The sequence below is a fragment of the Ambystoma mexicanum genome, chromosome 6q (genome assembly GCF_040938575.1).
Source record: "Ambystoma mexicanum isolate Mex_15411 chromosome 6q, UKY_AmexF1_1, whole genome shotgun sequence".
Taxonomy (NCBI): Eukaryota; Metazoa; Chordata; class Amphibia; order Caudata; family Ambystomatidae; genus Ambystoma; species Ambystoma mexicanum.
The window spans coordinates 1,377,006,309-1,377,021,333 of record NC_090937.1 but is presented as its reverse complement, the minus strand read 5'-3'; the positions used below and the strand labels follow the sequence as shown (position 1 = coordinate 1,377,021,333).

At 45.1% G+C, this 15,025-nt stretch overlaps 1 protein-coding gene across 12 annotated transcripts in view; it reads left to right on the top strand.

Annotated features, from left to right (window-relative positions):
* Positions 1–15,025, top strand: part of ABLIM2 (actin binding LIM protein family member 2) — a 1,607,463-nt gene that overhangs the window by 1,176,662 nt on the left and 415,776 nt on the right. The window lies entirely within an intron of this gene.

The following is a 15,025-nucleotide window of genomic DNA, read 5'->3' as shown; positions in this document are numbered from 1 at the left end:
ATTACCTTGTCTTTGATTGAATTCATATCAAGTTTTATTCTGTGCTGCATTAATTTCATATCATTGCATTTCATTGAACCCACACAAAGTTATTCTCGGCTATATTATTCTTCTCACCCATACTCCTATTGATTAAAGAGAGTGTTGATTATTGTCATATCACCCATTGCTGATCATTGTATAAATATTAATAAGTGTGATATTTATATATTATTCATATTCATAAAAGTGTGATATATGTATTGTTCAATTCATCAAATAAATCTTTTAAATTTGCAAAACAACCTACTTCTTGGTTCAGTGAGACCGGGGGATTCAAAGAGAGGGGCGTTATATAAGGGTACATCGTTCAGAAATAAAATAACTTTTCACATAAAAATATATAAATAAGGGTTCCAGCTGGGTATCTCACGCTAGGCATTGACTTAGGTGGAGTGCTGGGTTGAAACCACTTATAGATTGGGGGCTCGTCGCGAGATTTCTGGATTAGATATACCACTCACGACAGCTTAACACAGTGTGCTAACTAATAGGATACATAAATCCTGTTGGGCTACCATGCTGTGTAACACTGTAAAAGCACTCCTCAAAAGGGAACGCTCTAAGGAAACTGTCTGTTTTGCAAAAATAAAATAAATGTCTGTAAATCAGGAAGGAAATTAATATTTCCAGAATGGCGACATTGTTAGACATCAATATGGCTAGAGAACACCTTTTGCATAAGTGATTTGTGAGAGGTGAATGGACAGAGCATGATCAGAAGGTGTGGTTGCAGGCAATCACACAACAGATCACTGCAACAGGATCCCTTACATGTGGCCCTGAGCGAACTATATATGGCCTCTAAGGCCAAGTATGAGCGAAATAAGATTGCCAAGATAGCAGCATATCTATATTTATCTATTGGAGCCATACAGGATAAATATGCTGAAGGCCAAGATCTGGCAAGTAGGCAACTGATGGCATTAGAAAAGGCCCAAACTGATCTGAACTCTTCTGAGCAGAGGCTGCAGAGGAGCCAGGAGTCAGAAAATGAAAGTAGGCAGTATATAGTCAAAATAAAATAGGACATGGGTATCCTGCAACAGGAAAATGCAGAACAGGATACCAGAATTCTGGCCTTGCAGAAGGAGTACCAAGAAAGTTTGGACTCCCTACTGCAGAGCCAGAAAAAGCTGGAGCAACAAATAAACTTTAACAGGACATGCGCAGAGCAGGTAGTCACCCTGCAAAGCCAACTAGATAGAGAGAAAGAGGAAAGCAATACATTCATTTTGAAAGACCTGGGTACCCAGGCAGAGTTTGATGAAGAGCGTCAGATAGCTGGTGCGCTACAAAGACAGAGGGACGACCTGGCGGCACAGAGGCAGGTTCTTGCTCAGGAAAGGGACACCTTAGGCCAGGAAGTCTTTCACTTAAAGGGAAAGTAGAAGAAGATCACCTGGCCCTTCAGGGACTGGGTGACCTCCAAAAAGAGCATGAAAGATTGCTAGAGCACACCAGGAGGGTGGAAGATGCTCTGGCAAGGAAGGAACAGGTCAGTCTGGACAGGACTCAGGAGGTAACCCTCCTGCAGCAAAGAGTGGCCCAGTACTCAAAGACAAACCAGGAAGCACAGAGAGAAAATGAGCCTCTCTCTGAGAACAATGACAGGCTCCACAGGCAGGTAGCCATGCAAGAGAGACTGATAGAGACTAGTAAGGCCTTGATTGAGGGACAGAAAGCTCAGGTTCTTGCATGACAACAGGGAGAGGGGGCTGACAGAGATGAGGTTCGCTGGGAAAGGGAGACATCTGAGCATAACCTCCCTAGTACCAGAGGCCTTCATCTCTCCCAATCCCTGGACTCTGCCAACCCCATGACCACTGGCGCATATGAACCCAGGGCCAAGGGGATGGCAGATTTCAATCCAATCAGAAGTATGGGACTCATAGACCAATACCTCCCAGGAATGGATGGGCGGGCATCTGGGTATGGGTACCCAAGTACTGTGAAGTTTAGTGGGGAACTCCATGAGAGTAGGCCCACTAAGGGCATCCTGAAAACCTCTGCCCAGCTAGGACAGGGGGGGTACCCATCAAATCCTGGGAGGAAGGAGGAATCAGAAGACTCCTTTGAGCACCCCAGGACACAGGAGACTAGGTCCCCACATTCTGCCAGCCATGCCCAGGCTTGCAGAATCCAGGAGAACCTAGAAGACCAGACGGGCACCTCTGGGAGCAGTGCCTCTGAGTCAGAGGAGGATTGGACTAGGGTTACCCAAACCAAGAAGGCCAATAAGGCAAAAAGGGCCTTGCTTAAGTACCCCTTAAAACAAATCAAGGAGATCAGGAGCGTCATCACGCCTTATCATAAGAACGCTAAGTATTCTGTTTGGGAGCACTTAGAGCTCTTTGAGCAGATGATGGAAACTTTCCATTTGAAAGACAACAGTAGCTGAATTCAGTATGTGAAATGGACCTTCTCATCAGAATACTCCAGTTTCTTTGCGGGACTGGAGGACCAAAATCATTCTAGATGGTCCACCTATAGGCGGCCATCTTGAAGCATTTTTCTGTTCACGGAAATCCCCAAGAGACTCGCAAGGCAGCCTACAACTTACAATGTGGGGAGGATCAGGCCCCACAAGAATTTGTGCAGGAATTAAAGCGTGCCTTTGCGCAGACTACCAGAAGGGTGCCCACGGACAGCAAAGAATTTGTCAATACTTTCTTCCACGCTCTAGTAAAGTACATCATGACCCAGCTAGTGAGAGATTTTCATGAGAAAAGATCACTAGACTGGGTCATTGAACAGGCCACCCGAATCTGAGGTGCAAAAGCCCATAGAAAACAAGAATACTCAAAAAAGCCCCCAACCAACCAACACCCCTGCTGCTGTTAAGGTGGCAGAGGTGAAGGTTGCCCCCATTTTAGATTTGGAGATGGGGGGACCTAAAAACCCGCCTGCACAGCAGAATAATCCCAAGACCAGAAGGCCCTCGGGCCAGTCACAGACAGGGAGTCAAAGAGGTAGTCCCACAAATGGGATCCCTCACTCCCCTGACTATATAAGTCCCCGCTACAAGGGGAATAGACCCATCCTGGGTTACATGTGGCCTCCTCCAGCCCAGGGGGGGATCCAACCAAGCAGCACCTAACCCAGGGAACTTTACTCCTCACTTCCCCCAGGAGGGCAGAAATTCCCCACATTATGGACAGAACTATTTCCCCAGGTACCCACAAAACTTTCAACCCCAGAATAGTCCATCCTCTTTCCCCACTTTTCTGAGCCCAGACAACCTAATCCGGGAGAGGGGAGGCCAAGGATGGAGGGGTACCCAAATCTTCCTGGGATCAGCCCAGGGGTGAAATGAGAACCCGGTATTAGCCTGAGTGGGTTTCACAGTCAGAGCGCCAGGTCCAAAACATGGCACAGGGTATGGGTCGCATGCTGAGGGCACAGCAGAACCCTCAGATGAGCATGCCAGCACAGAATGCCTCAAACTCCAGACCTGGTGCTACAGAACAATGACGAGGGCAGCACCCCAACAACCCACCGGTTCCCAGGGAGGAGGCATAAGGGGATGGGGCGTGTAAAGCCTTGGAGGAAGCTTCCTTCCCCACTTGTAAAAAGCCCCTGGAAACCCAGAAACCGGAACCAAAATCTCCTGCCCCTGAAAGTCTGCCACCCAAGGAGCAGAGGTGGGGTAGGAGAAAAAAAGAACCCATTACAGACCCATTTTGTGGAGGGGGAACAAATCTTCCAATTTGAAGGACAGGGATCCTCAGAATATCCTGGGAAAAGGATGTTCTCCTTCAGAGAAGGGGGAACTCCTCCCAAAGAAAAATGGGTCCCAAAGGATTCAAATCCAGATTGGCTAGATGTGGGGACTGAGCTAGCGCCGCCCATCATCCAACCCCAGAACCAACAACATGAAAATCCCCTGGTTCCAACCCATCCTGGTGACTGCCTCCAAAAAGGGAGGGGCAGCCCAGCACCAGAACCAGGGGAACTCACAACTTCTCCCATCTCTAGTTGCCACCTTTTATTTTCAGATTCCCTAGACTCCGAACAGAATTCTACCCAAATCTCTTCTCTATCAGTGTCCAAAAGAGGAAAACTAACCCACCAGTTGTCCGAAAATGTGCATTATCTGTGCCCCCTTGCGGAGAAGGAGGGAAGATAATATGCCCCAGTTCAAGTACAGGGGCAGGGTACAATTTTGGCAATGGGATCCCAAGCTACCCTTCTGTCCAAAAAGGCCTTTGATAAACTGAATTCAGGAAAGGGGGAGAATTATCAAATTCCTCTCAGACCTCTTCCTGGACAACTTCAGAACTTTGACGAGAAAAAAATTCCCGTCGAGGTAACGGCGGATTTGGACATTAAAATTTGGCGACACAAGGTGAAGCACCCAGTCATAGTTGTAACTCCAGAGGGCACCCCTTGTTTACTAGGGAATGACCTCCTGCGAAGGTTGTCACACCTAATAGACTGTGTAAACAAGGTCCCCTGGACCCAGACTAGCCGACCAATAAAATTAAAACAGAGTGTCAACCATGTTAGTTTAAACGGCACCTGGCACATGGTTGAACAAAAATCTGAGCAAGTAGAATTTCACTTCCAGAACAACCACATCCCAGACGTGACAGTAATAGCAGTAGGACAACAAACGGGTGATGGGGGGAGGGGAGGTCCTCTCTATTTCTGAAAATCAACCTTCCTTCCAGTTTAAGGTGGCATTCCACACTGGAAGGAAACACTCTGAAATTCTTTACCAATCCACAATCAGACATTCCCACTCCTATAGTCCAGAAAGATGAGAAATCATCTCAGAGCCTGGCTGATATTCAGCAAATTGGAGAGCAGTTGTTCATCCCTGTTCAATTAAATTAAGGGAAGGACTCTGTTCTCGCCCGAGTGTGTGTGAACAACGGTAAGAGCTTTGTCAGTGAAGCCATGTTCCGCCAACTCCCAAAAGATCCAGCCATTCCCACATTTAGATTCATAGACAAATGGGAAATGGATCTGCAAAAGCCCTATTCCTAAGATCTCCTGCCAAGCAGGTGTATGCTCAAAATCTCCATAGGCAACAAGAGCATAGTCCATAATTGTTGGGTCATGCGAGACGTCACGTCACGGCCGCCTTCTACTTAGACAGTGACATTCTCAATAGCTTTGCCATTAGTTTGGACCTAATAACCTTCAAAGCTTGGTCCCGATTAGCGGATAATCCCATGGGCTTTGATGACCCAGAGAAAGCCTTTAGGTCAGCTCAACTGCTGCCTTATGCAGTTGAAATTCAGATTGGAGAGGAAATCACCATCCCAGAAAGGACCAGACAATTCTCCCTGGAAGTGAGAGTTAAAAGAGGACAGAAATTGAAAAACCCTGATGCCTATATTCATCTTAATCCTTCTCTCCAACAGCAAGGGTTGGGGGTAAACCCAACACCACTAGTCAATATAGAACATGACACCATTCTAATAGAGGTGGATAACAGTGACTCAAAGAGTATCACTGTAGCCGCAGGCACCATTATTGGAATGGTGGTTGGTGACTGACATTTTTCCATAGATTTAGGTAATTAACTGTTAGGACCAATCCCCAAGGACTGTTTTGACAGCGATAGTGATGACAACACAACACCAGACAGGATCTTTACCCGGCATGGGGGGAACTTCCTGTTGTACACTTCCTGCCCTTATGGTAAGGAAGATGTGACCTGTGACTTCAGGAGGGATGAGGTGATTTTCCAAGTCCGCGGGGACTGCCTTCCCCACCTGAAGCCACCGGTCCAAATCAGCACTTCGACCAGGGACTTCTCCACCGAGCTGGAGGAGGCCGCTGAGATAGCGAAACCAGAAGTTTTTCCAGGCTTCAGGCAGATGGTTGAAGAGAGAGTCAACCTAGCTGATGACTGTGAGACTCTGGAGCAGAAGCAAAAATTAAAACAAGTTTTCTTGGATTTTCAAGATCTCTTTGCGGTGTACTCACTGAAATAATTAAGAACCATGAGTCCCGTGGGATAATCCGTCCAGTCCACAGCACCTTCAATAATCCGGTGCTGGAGAAATTGAAGCCAAACGGCCAGTGGAGACTCTGCACCGACCTTAGGGAGCTCAACAAACAGGTCCATACTTCCCGATGGCCTCTTCCCTACATTGACCAAGGGCTGGCCCAGATCCAGGTGTCACAGGTATTCACTGTAATAGACCAGACCAATGGATACTGGACTGTACCTGTCAGTAGGGAGGACCAATACAAGCTGGCCTTTACCTTTGAGGGGCAGCAATACACGTGGACCCGGACTCCCTTTGGATACATCAACTCCGGCACTTAATTCAACATTTTCCTACATAAGGCCATGCCCGACCTGGGTGAAAGTGGTAACCTGGCCTATGTAGATGATGTTCTCATCATAAACTCAACTGTGGAGGAACACATAGCGGAGATACGTTATGTTCTGACAAAGTTGAGGGCAGCCGGTGCAAAACTTTCCTTTCAAAAGGCGCAGTGGTGTAGAACCAATGTCAATTTTCTTGGGGCATGAGATTACTCCTCAGGGTTTCTGTCCCCAGGAAAAGAAAGTGGAAGCACTCCAGAAATTGAAAGACGCCAAAACTCTGCGGGAACTAAGGAGCCTCCTTGGATTGACTAATTACAGTAGAAAATTCAGTGAGGACTACGCAGAGATCACAAGACCCCTGATTCTTCTTTTGAAGGGGGGGGCCAAGTGGGAGTGGGATCCAGAACAATCCGAGGCAGTAAGAAAACTCAACAGGAGCCTCTCACAAGCACTTTGCCTAGCTTACCCTGTCAGAAACAAGGAGTTCTTCTTAGAGACAGGGTTCTCTAATAAATGCTTGAGTGCAGTATTATACCAGTATTATGACAAGGTCAATAAAGTAATTTCCTATGCGGGTAAAACTTTATCCTCTGTGGAGGAAAAACTCAACGATTGTGAGAAGGCACTCCTGCCAACGGTGTGGGCATTGAAGAATTACCGCCCGTTCATCCAGGGGGAACTCATCATAGTGGAGACTCCACACCAGCCTCTGCAATATCTCCAAAGTGACAGAATCTGGGCTGGAAATGTGAGTAATTCCCGAATTACTTCCTGGATTCTGTCAATGCAAGGCTTTCCTGTGGAGGTCAGATATGGCCAAAACAAGAAGAGTCCCCTCGCGCAAGGTCTGGCTGACTTCCATGATTGTGCCAAAGAAAACTCTACAGGACAAAAGTCTAAAAATCAAGGACAACATGGAGGCATACCTCAATTCCCCACACAAAGTCTTTGAAGAAGACAAGTGTGAGGGAATGCCCACTGTCTATGTGGATGGATGCTCTTATCAACTGGGAAAAAGAACGGGGAAAAAGAACTTGTGGCTGGCGTAGGGAATGCATGGGTGAATGAGACCCCAGAACCCTCTGCTGGGTACAAGAATGGTCCCCGAAGTAGTCAAGTGGCAGAGTTGATGGCTGTGCATCAAGCCATCCTCACTGCTGTCCAACATCAACTCCACAAACTGGTCATAATCACAGATTCGGATTATGTACGGAACGGGTTTGTAGAGCACCTGGTTCACTGGAAAACCAGAGGCATGTTATGTGCTAATAATAAACCATTGAGACATGGGAAATTAATTCAAAACATTGATGATCTGGTCAACTCAAATGGGATGACCATCTACTGGAAAAAGATCAAGGATCATTCTAAAGTAGAGGGACGAGACAAAACTGGAAATGACTTAGCTGACCAGCTGGCCAAAATCAGAGCCATCCAAGGGGATCTAGATCCAGTCCCTGTTGGGGAAATCCAGGTCACTGCTATCACTAGGTCCCAGACAAATGCTCACAATGAACTCTGCACAATGGAGTAAGGAGACCCCAGATGCTGATTTGATTACGGCTCAAAAAGGGGATCCAATAATTGGTAAGTTTTATTAACACATTGAGGACCCAGAGAGCTTTCCCCTGACGGATACCGATTACATTGGGAAAGAGGACCTCAGAGTGTTGATGAAATGTCCAAAAATGTTCAGAATCCAAGACGGTTTGTTGGTCAGGAGATCCCTAGCTGGCCATGATCAGTGGTTGGTCCCTACCTCATTCCGGAGCCTGATGTTAAGTCATGCCCATGATGCAGCCACAGGCGGTCATAGGGGGTTTCATACAACACTTGAAATCTTTAAGAGAGGTTGCATACTGGCCACACATGGGGTAGGACTTTGACCAATACTTGAAGGGGTGTCTTGTGTGTGCACAATTTCAGCCAGCATCCCTCACACACCGTGCACCTCTCCAAAAGAGGGGGATGACACTGCCATGGTCAGATTTACAAGTGGATTTCATCGGGCCTGTGATTCGCTCCTCTAGGGGAAACAAGTACATGCTGACCGTGACATGCTTGTTTACTAAATGGGTGGAATGGCTCCTGGCCCCAAACTGCAAGCAGAAACAGCAGCTGCCCTGATGATCAACCACATCTTTTCACGTTTTGGACACTACCCCAAAGGATTGAGTAAGACTGAGGTAGCCATTTCACCAGCGAAGTAATGATAAAGATGTGGGAGATACTTGGGGTCAAAAGCAAGCGACAAATTGCTTACCGGCGAGCCTCAAGTGGTTCAGTAGAGAGATATAATAAAACAATAGTGAGCATGTTAAAAACGTTTGTGGCAGATTCTAGGCCAAGTTGGGATATTCGATTACCTCTTGTCCTAATGGCCATAAGATCTACCCCTTCATCTGCAACTAAAATGTCACCGTTTGAGCTGATGACTGGACGCAGGATTGTGCTTCCCCAGCATCTGCTCTAGAGAACCCAAGAGCAGACATTAATCAATGCCTCCACAACTCATGAGTATGTTGAAAATCTGAGAAAACACTTTCAACATGCTTTTGCCTATGCTCAGCGAAATCGAGAGAGATCTGCAGACAGCATGAAGACCCACTATGACTTAAAGACTACCAGAAAAGAATACAATGTTGGAGACCGGGTCTACTTATACAATTTCCAACGGAACCAGGCCAAACAGTGCAAATTTTTGCCTACCTGGAGGGGTCATTTTGAAATTGTAGACAAAATCTCACCAGTCGCCTACAAAATCCACATCCCCAAAGGCAGTTTGGCAGAGGGGGAAGATAAGTGGGTCCATATTAACCAACTAAAGTGCTGCCATCCTAGGCATACTCTACAGCAACTAGATGAGTCTTCTGGAACCCCAGAGGGGGTCTATCCAGCTCCTTAGAATCCCCACTATAAAATATTCCATATATAGTCCATAATTTACAATATAAAAGTGTGTCCTGATTTATCAAAATGTATGTATCCGCCCCACTACATTAATAGTGGTGGGGAAATGTCTACAAATATGTTTTTGTTTTGTCATCCTAGGATTAGAAACCAAGGAGGACTACCCAGGGACCGGGAGCAAAGATCCCAGGGCCCCGGAGTATCGCTCAATACTCACATCAGAACTGGGCGAGGAGAACCGGTCAATCCACCCCAGATGTTGGAAAAGATGAAGAACTTTGCCATTTTTGGAACCAAAAGAGATGAGACAGACATCCCAGTCTTGCGAATTCCCATTGATGGACAATCAATGCCAAATCGCAAGAGGGGGCGCTTGTGGGATGTTTTAACCCACTAGTCCATGCCCTGCAACATTACAGTGCACTGCTTGCATCAGAAACCTCAGAATGGCCGCCGGAAAGCATTATGCACGCTAAAATAACCCAGAAGTGCACAGGAAAACCCGAAAAATAGGCCACCAATCCACTTTCGCCTGTGTCCGTGGTAACACAGGAGACTACTGGCAAAACCCATCATTTGGCTGCCCACAGAGGAAATGAAACTATTTGAAAAAGCAGTCCTGCATTGCAAGAGAAACACCGAGCTGTTTAAAAATCTGTTTTTCCTTGGCTGTGGAAAGTGCAAAAATCTTGGTTCTCAAACATCACAAAAGATCCAACATCCCTGTTGGGTGTTAAACATCACTGTATATAAATAATTCACCTAAGCACAATGTCAGCAGAAACATATTTGGTCAGAAGAAAATCCACATTTAAAGATGCTTGCTTGGAAGAATATGTCAAAAATGGGCGCAGTACCGCTACTCGCCTGTGTCAGAAGCTGGCGATTACTTAACCTGTCAATTTAAACTGATACATTGAAATCAAAGTATGAAAAGGAAAGACTTGCTATCAGAAGCAATAGAAAGGCTGGAATTAAGAGATTTTGGGATATATTTGTTAAAAATGTAATTTGTATTTTAGGACAATACTATTTTAAACATTGTGTTAAATGTTAAAGCCAGCTACACTGAGCTTCAAAGACATTCCACAACTTCTCCCAAACAAAGGAATCTTTTCCCCTGCTCTCTGCTAAGGAACTGGCAGGGAGGTGTGAAAGGAAAAGGGAGGAGCACTTTGGCCTGTTGCTCTGCTAGGAGACAAAAGACTCCCTTTGACTAAAAGGAAATGCTAATTCGGGTGTAGGCTGAAACCAGATGCCAAAGTCAGAGAGGCCTGGGACTGCTCTCTAGCCCAGCCAAGACCTTGGAGGCGGAGACGAGCAATTTTGTTTATTCAGAAAGCACAGACAATATCTTTTTGAAAAAGACTTATAGAAAATTGTGCCGAACTGGTACGAATATGGAATTTAGAGGTTATTAAAATGAAAATGTTGCTCACAAGTAGAAACTACTCTGGAATGTGTGCGATATTCAGAGACAGAATTATCAAAATGTGGACTTTGTAGCAGTTGTGATAATGTTAAAAACATGAAACTTTACAGGAATATGCTCAGATGGTATGGTCATGTATGTGAAAAATTTGGTACCGAACTGACACTGAGTAACCGACCAAAAGCGCGAAAAACTGTCATTTGTGAACTGAAGCTCTCCAGAAGATTGGACTTTGACGGATGCGTGCCTTATTTTATTTGGGATGTAAACATGTAGTATTAGTAAATTAGTGATATTATAAATATGCTTTTTGTGACAAATAAGATATACTGTACAGAAGCAAAGGGGAGGATTTTCTCCCTGGACCATAAACATGACACATCATGACACATCATGACACACTGTGCTTGTCAAATCAGGGGAGAGGAAATTCTCTGACCTATCGGCTTATTAGAGGGTTGGGCATAGTATAATCAGCCTACCCAACCCCTTAAGAAATACATAAATAGGGACTGTTGAGGGCAAAGAGACACACACATTCACCCATCACTGATCTACTGGCGAAGCGCTCTGAAGGAGAATCCAGTTCCAGGACTATCCAGACTCCAGAACTATCCAGGCTCCAGAACCCTGAAGCAAAAGGCCCAATCCAAAAAGCTGAACCCTTCTCAGCTGGCCTTTAAAATCTAGCAACTTGATTTTAACCTCAAACTTCCACGTGGCCCAACCAATTCAAACAGTCTGGCTGTGCTGTTTTGGCTGCTCTTGCCAAGAACCCTTGCTAGAACCCAGATATCCAAACCAGTAGAACAGAGCTGTAACCCAGAACCAACCCATCAGATCCAGTCCAGGAGGCCGTGCAGACCAGAGTGCCTTGCTGAGAGCAGAACTAAGCACCTGAATCCTATTGGGTGACTAGCAGATTCCACTCCAAAACCCTTGACCAGATCCTGACGGGCCTATTCCATTCCAAAGTCATAGTTGTGAGTATTTAGCATAGAACTCTCCACAGCCATCTCTTATTTTTAAGTAATCCTATCCAACCCAGTCCAACATATCCAGAACTGCATTGTAGAATCTATTTTGTCCATCCTGACTCCTTCTCTCATCCACATAATCCAGTGATAAGGCAAGCGTCTCGGCAGATAGAAACCATCTGGGGGCGCCCCTGGATTGATGGCTGTGCTGTCGTGTAGCTTGTGGCTCCATAGACTCCCTAGTGTTAAGAAATCTTTGTTCCTATTCTTCAAAAGCGCATCTTTCATTTTGAAATCTTGACTCTTTTGAGAAGAATCAACCTTTACTAAAACCTCTGTAACTTTGGAACCATACATGCTAGGAGCGAAATTTAAATGTCAAATTGAAGCTAACCTCCTTTCAAACGAACTGTGAATCACACTCCAATATATGTTTTCTCTAATCACATTTCTCGTGCGCTGAAAAGTTTGCAGCGATTCTGTGTTTGGCTCAATTTCATTCCATATAAAATTGCTATTTCTTGCATGCAATCTCTGAATTCAGCTTCCTATATATTAGTCATTCCAACATCATTGCTAGTGTCTACCTGAACCTATCCAAATCGGCTCCCACTAGTTTCGAATCCCATTTAGCAAATTAAAATCCATTTTTAGCATTTTTCCCATTCATTTCAAATCACATTCAGAAGCATTTGACCTGTTTAAAATCATTCCTGTTCTCTCTAAGCTTGCTGGGGAATAGGGATTGAACTGCATTGTTGATTGTATATTACTGAAACCTGTGTGCCCTCAGTAATAACAGGGGGAAAAAGTGATTACCTTGTCTTTGATTGAATTCATATCAAGTTTTATTCTGTGCTGCATTAATTTCATATCATTGCATTTCATTGAACCCACACAAAGTTATTCTTGGCTACATTATTCTTCTCACCCATGCTCCTATTGATTAAAGAGATTGTTGATTATTGTCATATCACCCATTGATCATTGTACAAATATTAATAAGTGTGATATTTAGATATTCATATTCATAAAAGTGTGATATATATATAGTGTTCAATTGATCAAATAAATCTTTTAACTTTGCAAAACAACCTACTTCTTGGTTCAGTGAGACTGGGGGGGGCATTCAAAGAGAGTGGCGTTATATAAGGGTACATCGTTCAGAAATAAAAAGAACTTTTGACATAAAATATATAAATAAGGGTTCCAACTGGGCATCTCACGCTAGGCATTGACTTAGATGGAGTGCTGGGTTGAAACCACTTACGTAATCCGGTGGAAAAGTACATTCTTTAGACGTCAAGAGGGCCTTAAAGTATTACCTGGACTGCACAAAAGCCTTCATGGCTACAAGACAACTTTTCATTGCATTTGTGCCTTCAAATAAAGGCAAAGCGATCACAAGGCAAGGTATTGTGAGATGGCTCTCCTCTACCATATCTTTCTGCCATGCTAAAGCCAACAAGCCGCTTCACCCAGGGCACACTCCACAAGAGCCACGGCGGTTTCAGCAGCGCTATGGGCGGGCATGCCCCTAAAGTAAATCTGCCAGGTGACTGCGTGAGCAATGCCTCACAACTTTACAAGGCACTAATGCCTACAACAGCAGCATGTGGAAGAAGCGCAGATGGGATTAGTAGTCCTACGGCAGCTGTTCCAATAAGGTAAGCCCTGCAGCTTCAGGGATCATCTATTGCATGTGTGCACATAAGGTAAATGCAAAATGTTATTTCGTTTTTTTGCCTATCTCCTCCTGTTAGGTTTTACTGCTATGCAATCTATTCACAGCATGTGAATCCATGAAAGATCCAATGCTGGAGAATGGAGTAGTTTCTTACCAGTAACTCAATTTCTCTAGCGTTTGTATCTTTCATAGATTCAGATGCGCCCTCCAGCCTTCCCCGCCAGGCAAATATCCACTGTAACTGCTTTTTCTTTCCTACCAGCAGGTTTGGTTCAAATCTGAGTGGAAGCTGCAGGGGCGGACCTATACACTTGACTTCCCATTGGTAGGGTCCAAAAGCACCCACAACAATGTGGGTAGGACACTCAAGGTGTCAATTTCTCCTTTAGGAAATGTATTATACCATAGGTAACATGGGATTCCCAGCCTGACGACGGGAGAATATTCACAGCATGTGAATCTATGAAAGATACCAACGCTTGAGAAATGGAGTTACTGGTAAGAAACTGCTCTCTTCTAGAAACAGGAGGGGAAATATATGAACTGTAAATACTGTAACTTTCCACAGTGCATGCGGTACGTACAATATATACACATTTATCTTATAAGAAATTACAGCCAATATGTTGAGGCTTGGTGTTTTTTCATGGATAAGCCAGACGCAGGGCAAACAGTAGACCCTATTCATGGAAACCACTATTTTTCATGGCTTGGAGATCACTACCTATCCCCACCCTGTGCTTACTAGCTCATCAATATACAGTGCACATTAAAATATGAACTTTGACCTCATCCCATGAACTCAAAGTATTCCCAGTATGCCCATATAAGATGATGCCTCTTGATGCATTCATGAAGCGCATGCCAGTGAGCAGGGAAAATAATGTTCTGATGCACAATGTGCAGCATAAATTAAGCAATATGTCTTGAGCTGGTGGGCCATTACCATGTCAGGTAATGCCCCGGAGCCATAGATCCCGGATGCGGTTATGGCCCCCCAGCGAGGGATTTATTGCTATAAGTATCCTGGCACGTTGTACTGGGATACTAATAGTCTGTAAGTTGTGAAACTTCTCACACCTTACAAAAACAAAGATGGCCACCATGAATCGAGGAGGAGGGGCTATAAGTAGTCCCTTTTCCCTTTCCATGGATCCATGGAGGTCTTGTGGATGTCAGAGCTGTGCCAGAAACACTACTGTTGCCAGCACAGCCAACGGACAAGGAGGCAGAAGGTAAGTGGAGAAGGGGTGGGGGTGCCTTATTGTGTGGAAAAGGGGGCTTGGGGTGGGAGATGGGACGCGGAGGAATGGGAAAGCAGGAAAGCGCACTTATGTCCAAAACCCAGTGAGGGAAGATGGCCTCCTGCTCTGAGGAGGCTCGATGTGAGGCTGTACCGAGTGGTAAAGCCCCCGCTCCGAGCCTCCTCATTGGCTGGGTGACTGCCAAACCCCCCCTTCGGAGTACTTATTGCCCCTAACAACACACATAAACTGGCATTTCGCCTTCATTCACACCAAAGCCTTTAACACCTTGTGTTATTACTTATGCCTCATTTCATTGATATTACTCACAAACATTTACTCATAAACATGTCAGTTAGGCCACTATAGTAGGTTCTTAATGTCTTGAATGAGTGGACATGTCAGTGCACTTCTCTGGTTTTTGCATATTAACTTTATAGATCA